Source organism: Dipodomys spectabilis, unplaced genomic scaffold (genome assembly GCF_019054845.1).
Source record: "Dipodomys spectabilis isolate Male_0828 unplaced genomic scaffold, ASM1905484v1 ptg000042l, whole genome shotgun sequence".
Classification (NCBI taxonomy): domain Eukaryota; kingdom Metazoa; phylum Chordata; class Mammalia; order Rodentia; family Heteromyidae; genus Dipodomys; species Dipodomys spectabilis.
In genome coordinates, this window is record NW_024870719.1 from 13,083,177 (window position 1) to 13,092,437 (window position 9,261).

Here is a 9,261-nt window from a genome sequence, read left to right on the forward strand (position 1 = left end):
GAATAAAAACAATCCATTTATAGGTATTTTATGAGTGTGTGTTTTTTCACTTCTCTGTTGGTACGAAAGTAGGAAAGAAAATACTGGAATATATGATGAGCAGATTTTTAACTGTATAAGAAACTTGCAAACTCTTTCAAAGTGCTGTAAAAATCATGAAAGCCCATTATAGTGTGTGAGAGCTCATGACTACATTGCCACCAATAGGTAGTTATCATTTTTGCTTAACCATCCTTATAGGTATAAGTATTCTCTTGAGATCTTATTTAATTTCTAAAAACTAACTGTCTTTAAAAATATTTAATCACATTTTCTTTATTTTCAGTATAATCTCTTTCCAAATATCCCATTCATTATTTTAACAAATTTTTGGATTCCTATCATTGAATATGAGAGTTGTTGTACTTTTAGATATCACTCTGTAATATGTTGATTTCTGGGTGCTCCCCCAAATCATGTGTTAAATCCTAACCCTCAAATTGATGAAAAGAGGTGGGTATCTGAGCATTGATTAAGTCATGATGTTTGTTGGAGCCCACAGGAATGATTATAGGACATGTCTTTGTGTTTCATGCGGTGCTAAAAGAATTGCTTAGAGACCGGGAAATTTATAAAACAGTAGAGATTTATTTCTTTACAGCTCTGGAGTTTGCTGAGTCCATGATTGAGGAGTTCACTTCTGACAAGAATCTACTTGCTGAGTGATTCCGTGATGAAAGGCAGAAAATCAAGAGGTTTTTATGTACAAGGAAGCAGAAGAGCAAGCACATTATTTTATCAAGAGTTCCCTTCCACAGACTGGAAACTACTCCCATAATTATGGTGATCAACTAATAAAGGCTTGCCTTCTTCACCTAAACATCTCTTTAAGATCTCACCTCTTAACACTTTTAGTGTGGATATTCCCAATACATAAGCTTCTACTAACACATTAAAATCACAACCACCGCCATGTTGTCAAGGGAGAGCACAAGGATGAAACAACTATGTATAAACGAAGAAACCACCCTCATCTTGAAGTTCTAAGCTCCAGAACGGTGAGAAATTTATGAGCTATTAGACAAGTGACATTTTGTTATAGCAGTTTCACTGGGCTAACATATACACTTTTATTAAATACAATTTTTCATGTACATTATTTTTCAGTTCATGGTTTATATTTTTATTTTTCTTACACAAATGTTGAATGTTAATGAATTTCAACTTTTTTTAACATTAATGCACTTCAATGTTAAGAATTTTGTTGAATATTTCTGCTTTCATAAAAATTTGTGTCTTTTGTGTCTTAAGAAATCTGACTCTTGAGGAACCTCCATACTGCTTTCCAAAGTGGTTGAACAAGTTTACACTCCCACCAACAATGCAGTAGGGTTCCCTTCTGTCCACATCCCCTCCAGCATTTGTTGTTATTAGATTTCTTGATTATAGCCATTCTAACTGGGGTGAGGTGGAATCTCAATGTTGTTTTGATTTACATTTCTTTTATGGCTAGAGAGGTTGAACATTTCTTCATATGTCTATTTGCCATTCTTATTTCCTCTTCAAAAAAGTTCCTCTTTAAATCTTTAGCCCACTTGTTTATGGAGCAGTTGTTGCTTTGAGCTACCCTATGACTCAGCAATCCCACTTTGGGACATTTACCCAAACAATCACAAACAAGACCATACTAAAGCCACCAGCACAACTATTTTTATTACAGCATTATTTACCATAGCTAGGATATGGAACTAACCCAGATGCTCCTCAGTAGAAGAATGGATGAAGAAAATGTGATATACATATATATTACACACACACACACACACACACACACACACACGTATATATTAACTGGAATTCTATGCCTCCATCAGAAAGAATGACATCACCCTATTTGTTAGAAAATGGAAAGACTTGGGAAAAAATATACTAAATGAAGTAAGCCAGGCCCAAAGAAACTTAGGGCCTATGGTTTCCATTATTTGCAATAACTTGTATGTCTGGGACAAGCAGAAAAGGTCAAAAGCTATATACATATGACCAGATAAGAATGAAATGAACCCCAAGATAGGGACAAAAGTGGTTTTTTTCTTTCTTGCTATTGTTCCTAATGTATTTATAATGTACCATGTGATTTTTTTGTTTATTTATATGTCCCTCCCCCACGGATTAACCCCTGTTTTCACTGTATTTGGTATCTGTGCTCTGCATCTTGTATATACACTTCTCTAATTTGGGGAGAGGAAGGGAAAATAATTGCTTAAATAGGGATACAGGTTGGCCCATTGTAACAATGAGATGTACAAGACACTATGTTGAAAAATGAACTTTACAATTTAGGTGGGACGAGCGAGGATGGGGGGAAGGGGAGAGTACAGTTGTGGAGGTGGGAGTGAAGGGAGTGGAGCATAGGGGAAAAACAAAGAAGGAAGTAACAACGCTTGATATTGTACTCATTACCTTACTCATGTAACTGAAACCCCTCTGTACAGTATTTTTACAATAAAAAACATATTAAAAATAAATCTGACTCTCTTTAGTTTTTAAAGTTTCTTTGAAAATTTTAATAATTTTTATTAGGACTATAACTGAAATATTAATTTTTTATATGTTAACAGTAACAGTTAAGGATTGATATTTGTAAGAATTCCTGCATCTCTTTGCCATTTACTGAGAACATTTAATTATATATATAACTATACAATCATATATAATTATATATATTTATATAATCATAATATATAAATTATAAATAATATGTATCTTATATATTATGTATAATATATAAATTATAAATAGTTACATATAATTTATATATTATAATTATATATAACATAATTTATATTTTATAATTATAATATATTACATATTATATATGTATATATGTACACATATATTATAGATAATAAATTATATATAATTATAATATATAAATATATACCCATATGCAATGTAATTACATATATTTTTATATAATATATAATTGTATGATACATATTTATATATTGAACTATATATAAGTATACATTATATATTATATCATATAGAATGATATAAATATAGATAGTTGGATATAATATATGTATAATTATATTTCTATTTATTTTTTATTTATATTTATATGTATAATAATATATCATATATCATATAATATATAAATATGTATTATATAATATAATTATATATAGTTATATATGAAGACATATAAACTATAAATTGTTATATGCAATTATAATTATATATAGCTATATATAAAGTTACATAATTATGGTTACATAATTATCCATAATTATATAAAGTCATATAACTATATTCATAGTCATTAAATATATAATTATATAAAACCACATATTACCTTGTACAATTATATATAAGTATATATAATTACAATTATACACATATAATTATATATAAATATATAAAATATTTACTCATATTTTATTGTAATTATTGTTAAATAATTTAAATAATAATTTTATTATTATATAATAATAACCTGTTATTAGTAAAATAGTAAAAGTCATAAAAACTAATTCATTCATTCATTCATATTATCTGAGTTCTCTGTTCTATTTCAATGATGTGTCTGTCATTCAGAATTAAGACTCGATTACAACATTTTGTAAAGGGTTTTAATCTACACATTATTCAATTAATGTTATATCAATGTTATAACTAGTAATTCATTTCATCATATGCATCATTTGTTTCTATGTTTATGTTACTGTTGGTTTTAATGTTGGTGCTGTATCCAACTACCTTGCCAAACTGTTTTTTTTCTTTGTTGGTCCTGGGGCCTGAACTCTGGGCCTGAGCGCTGTCCTTCAGCTCTTCAGCTCAAGACGAGCGCTCTACCACTTGAGCTACAGTGCCACTTCTGGTTTTCTAGTGGTTTATTGGAGATAAGAGTTTCACGGACTTTCCTGCCTGGGCTGGCTTTGAACCGTGGTCCTCAGATCTCAGCCTCCTGAGTAGGTAAGCTTACAGGCGTGAGCCGCGGGCACCTGGCCCAAATGGTTTTTATACCTCATATTTCTTAATTTAAAGTAAGTGGTCTTCTCATCTCTCAATTACTTAAGTCATTTGCTATAATTTTTACAGATAAACTCTATCAGACTTTTATTTATTTCTAATTTGCTAAGAATTCTATTTCTTTTTCTGCTAGTATGAAATTGTGTTGAATTTGCTTTGTTTTATTGAGAAAATACAATTTTGTTTTCAGTCTATGAACATGTTGAGTGATATTAGTTATTTTGTTAATGAAAGTGGGTACCTGACCTAACTCTATTTTCTCTTTCTCCAACCCTGTTTCCTCTGAGTCATTCTCTTCTGCAGTTCCCTTGGATTCAAGGAATGAGCAGCATGATCAATAAACACAATTGTCACAAGAGACTAGCCCAAGCAACAGCCGTTCTCACAGAGCAAATCATCCATGATGATATATGTCCCCCTAAGTGGGAGTAATTATTATTTTTTGATGGGACCTGAGGCTGTACTGCTAAGCAGGAGTAATAATCTCATGGCAACCAGATTGTCCCCCTAAGTGTCAACAATTATGACTTCTCCAGAATCACTTTGAAGAACCAGAATTCAGATAATGATCCACCACACCACAAACTTACAAGATTACCAGCTCTGTCAGTCAGAAAACACCCAAACCTTGCCTTTTGTTCATTTATTTTTCTAAAAATCCAACATTCCTCTCAGCCTTGAAGACAGAGCTAGAATCATGGAGCCTATTTATTGTCCTAACCAATGTGATCACACTGATGGTGTTCCTGTCTTGTCTTGCTAATCTCCTTGTCATATTGATACAGATGGCCCATCTTGGTACACTGGAGCTCAGGGAGCTGGGGCTTCAGTCCTAAAACTTCAGTAACACCAAGTTGGGATGTGTAATTTTTGTTAAATTGTTTGGTTATGTTTCATTCTTGTCATTATATTTTGAATTATTTTGACTAGCTCAGAACTAATGTCATTTTTTCTCTCTCAAGAGAGAATAGCATCTTTTTAGAGGCTGACTTACACAATGAACATGATTACCTTAATCTTATTTTATTTCTTTCATCAATCATTTATGATATACTAACTTTACAGTTTCTACTTTTTATCATTTAAGTTCTTCCAAACTCTATTCTTTGATTTAGGAATTTTTGTTTACTTCTACATCGTGTTGGTGGTTATATTACCATTCTTTTGTATTTAAGTTTTAGCAAAGTGTTTATTTTTATATTTCAGGGTTAAAGTAGTAAGAAATAGAGACACATTTTCCACTCTTCATTCAGAAAATGGGAGTCAAAAGCTCCTCTGTTATCAATATTGGCATTCATCATCAGTTGTTTCTCTCTCTTTTGCATAAACAAGAAATTAAGGTGCTTACTCTGTTTTTAGCTGTGTCATTGTTTTTAGTAGAAATATGTGCTTCCTGTGTTTTCTCTTTCATACAACTTTTTGATTCATATAGGTTCAAATCATCTAGCTTACTCTTAGTTGCTTGATTGAACAGTGTAACAATTACTTCAGCCTGACTCTTCTAGAATATGTAAAGGTGTTACTGGTAACTCAGATAAATTAACTGACTCTTTTTGTGTTCATGGAGGTTTTTCAGTAATTTCCGAAAGTTTAACAGGATTACAGCAAAGTTTGGCATATTCTCCAAATAACCTATGACACATTCATTAATAATGATATCAGAGCCTCCAAAAAGCTTGACACCAAAATGCAGATCAGACAATGGTGGTTCCCTATTAATATCTGGAGCATTTCATGGGGCATGGAACTTGGAATTAGTGCTACTGGTCTTACTTAACAATGACGAGACTGATGTCATTTCTGCCATATTTCATGGCTCTATGAAATTGTTCTGGTAAATTTTCACCAAAAATGACAACCTGGTTTCATGAGAGCAAGTGATTCATTAGCTGCACACTTAAGACATCAAGGAAATACCTGGCTAAAACTATCTAGTACAGTTTCTCAGTCAACTTTATAGTTGCAAATCAGGCAAGATGCTGTTGCAAAGGAACCATGAAATTGAATTATCCTTTGGAATATTGTAACCTGTTCCAAGTTATCCATACTCTGAAAATAGTTGTGAAGTAGTTTTCCTTCCTTATCTGATAAGACTATGAATTTGTGACAGAGAGATGGCTGGAACTGTCCATGATATAGTTCCTTTGCAAACATGAAGAATGCTCTTAGATCTTTCCTGAAATAATATCAAGCCTTGCTTGAGGATCTGAAATGTCTGGAAGACCTGCTAAAAGCGTAAATACCATTTCTTGATCTGAAGTCAGGTACTCCGCATACCTCAGCTTCCATTAGAACTATTATTATTTTTTTCACTCGAAGTAATTTCACAGCATCTCCAACTGTATTAATAGCTTGTCTTTTTTCCCCTTGTTGGTGGTTCTGAAAGGCTATTAATAACAATCTGCCACAGTGTCATATCATTCAATTCAAGCAGAGGTGCTGCTTCTGGCAGTAAATCTTCAAGAATTGTTTGAGTATGTGTCCCAATCCTAAGATATTGCTGAACAGAATTATATGGCCCTATTGGTGGCCTTTGTGGTCTAGTTGCTGGGGCTTTCATGTGCAGCTCTGTTATCCTCATCACTCTCACTGGAATGAAAACCATGAATGATCATGTCATCACTGAACAGAAGGTTATCTTTGTACTTACTGACTCTTTGGTGGCCTCTTCCTCCTGTTTATCAATTTAAAAAATACTCTAAATTCTTTTGCTTTTATTTTTTACAGACAGGGTCTCACACTTTTGTCTAGGCTGGTGGTCTTTTATTCAATGCTCATGTACTTGCCTCTTGAAAAGCTGAATTGCATGAATGTAATACCATGCATACATTGATTTTAGCTACAATCTCTCTAATTTGCCTGCACTGAGCACAAACTGATTTCCTTTCTATCTCCTGAGCAACTGGGAGTACAGGCATGTGTCAGGATCAAGAATGAGATGAAGGCTTGATGCTGGTGGCTCATGCCTGTAATCCTAGCTCCTGAGAAGGCTGAGATCCGAGGATTTCAGTTTGAAGCTAATCTAGGCATGAAAATCTGTGTGACTCCAATCTCCAAACAAGAAGTGGAGCTATGGGTCAATTGATAAGAGTTCTTGCTTTAAGCAAGAAAGCTCAGGGACAGAGCCTGGCTCTGAGTTCAAGCCTCAGGACAGGTGAAAGGCTGCCCCAAGAAAAATAACTGGGACACATTGTCAGATACACAGGAAAAAGAATTTAATGTCAATGTGTGTGTGTGTGTGTGTGTGTGTGTGTGTGTGTGTGTGTGTGTGTGTGTGAAAGCAGAGGATTTTGTTGCGGTGAGGCTATATGGTTGCAGTAGCCTGTGTCACCCGATAAGGCCTGAGTCAGCTAATTTCGGGGAAGGGCTTGTGTCACCAGGTTTCGGGGAAAGGCCCTGCTGTAAAGCAATAGCACAGGGGCTCCTAAGGTGGAGGTGGTTAGGCTAACAACTGGAACACAAACAAAAAAGGAAAAAGAAAAAGAGAAACAAGAATGAGGTGATGTACAAGAGGAGTATGCAGGGGTTCAGGAGAGGACGCATTCCACACATGCACAACTCTTACTGAAAACCTATCATTGTTCAAAAGCACTTCACGTGAAATTATTTCATTGATTTCAAATTCTGATCATTCTCAGTATTTAATGCATCTTTATAGTAAAAGAATAAATTGTTTTATAAACCAATTATTTAATAACAAATTTTCCCAATATTTTGGATGACAAAAAATAGATTTACAACTTTTCATCATTTATGTTATAGAAACAATATACAAGATCTTTCCATTCACATATTGGAATTCTAGTCTTCAGGAACAGAGTAATTGTAGAGATGTTAGCTCATGAATGAATCTTCATAGTGAAATTAATCCATAGCAAAAACAGACTAAAGAAAATTTGGAAGAGTTTTGAGGTTCCAGTTACAGAACAGTATTGCCAAGCAGAGACAGAACAATGATTCTGAGGATGTGTCAGAACAAAAACAGAACCAAACAGAAGACACTGTCTTCTAGAGAATATACAAATCATCATAAACACAATGCCAATAGGCACTGTGGAGAGGAGAGGGCTGTTGTAATTAGGTCTCTGAGGGAAATGATAAACAATGATAAAGCAATCCTTGTTACAAGGTGGAAGGAACATTGTTAGATTGCATGCTTATGCCAATAATTTATAGAAGATAGAAACTGTGGCTGACATACTTGGATATTTTGTTGAAGAGATTTTTAAAAATACTAATGTGCAAGAGCATCTTGTTTCCTCCTCACTCGCTGCTTATAATAAAATGCAAGAAAATTGACATAAGTTGAGAAAAGGCATTACCACGCCAAAATAACCACAATTTAAAGATGTGGAAAATTCTGAGCCTTTCCATAACATAGAGAATATTAAGACTGTAGCCAAGCTGATATTTGCCAAAGAGATTAGCAGGGATATGAGCAAGAGACCTAATTAACCATCCTAGCTAGGATGTTGACAGGTTGAAATAAGTAGATGAAATTAATGAAAGCAAATTTGGGGGAGTCTAGGTAAATTGCTATGAAGTGTAACTTTGAACCTTCCCCAAATTAATAATGTCAAAGCTTTAATCTCTAATGTTCTTGTATCTGCATGTCATTGGCACAAAGTCAGACACACATGATGAGATTAGAGAACCCTAATATGTAGAGACAGGAGAAAGTTTTCTTTGTCTCTTTCCAACTTGTGAAGCTAAAGCAGGGAAGCAGCCATAAAGAGCCAGGAGGTCGGTTTTCACTGACCTGATGACAGTACCCAGATCTCTCAGTACCTGGCAATTTGCAGCAGAAACATGAACTAAGAGAGATAATCATATATAGAATTTCTTGACAATAGTTATAAGTAGAATCTGAAGATGCATTCACTTATAACTCTGGACTGACATTAAGTATAGTTATTTCAAGTTAAATTAGATAAAAACATTTTGCAGGTAGGTTCATGCTATATACCCATAGACCACTAATAGGCATTATATTTTATTCCTTAAAATTATTCTACACACAAAAAATGAAAAGAATATTTAGTGGTAATATATTTTTAAAGAAATTTATGACAAGTCTATTGATTTTTTTCTTTTTAAACTTAATTTTATTGTCAAGGTGATGTACAGAGGGTTACAGTTGCATATGTAAGGTAATGAGTACATTTCTTGTTAAACATTATTGCCCCCTCCCTCATTTTTCTCCCAATTTTCCTCCTCCACACCCCCCACGTTGCAGAGTTCATTTCCAAG

At 33.6% G+C, this 9,261-nt stretch overlaps 1 pseudogene; it reads right to left on the reverse strand.

Moving 5' to 3' along the window:
• Nucleotides 1-8,981, reverse strand: part of LOC122106477 — a 75,636-nt pseudogene extending 66,655 nt beyond the window's left edge.
• Between the last annotated feature and the right edge of the window lie 280 nt (nucleotides 8,982-9,261).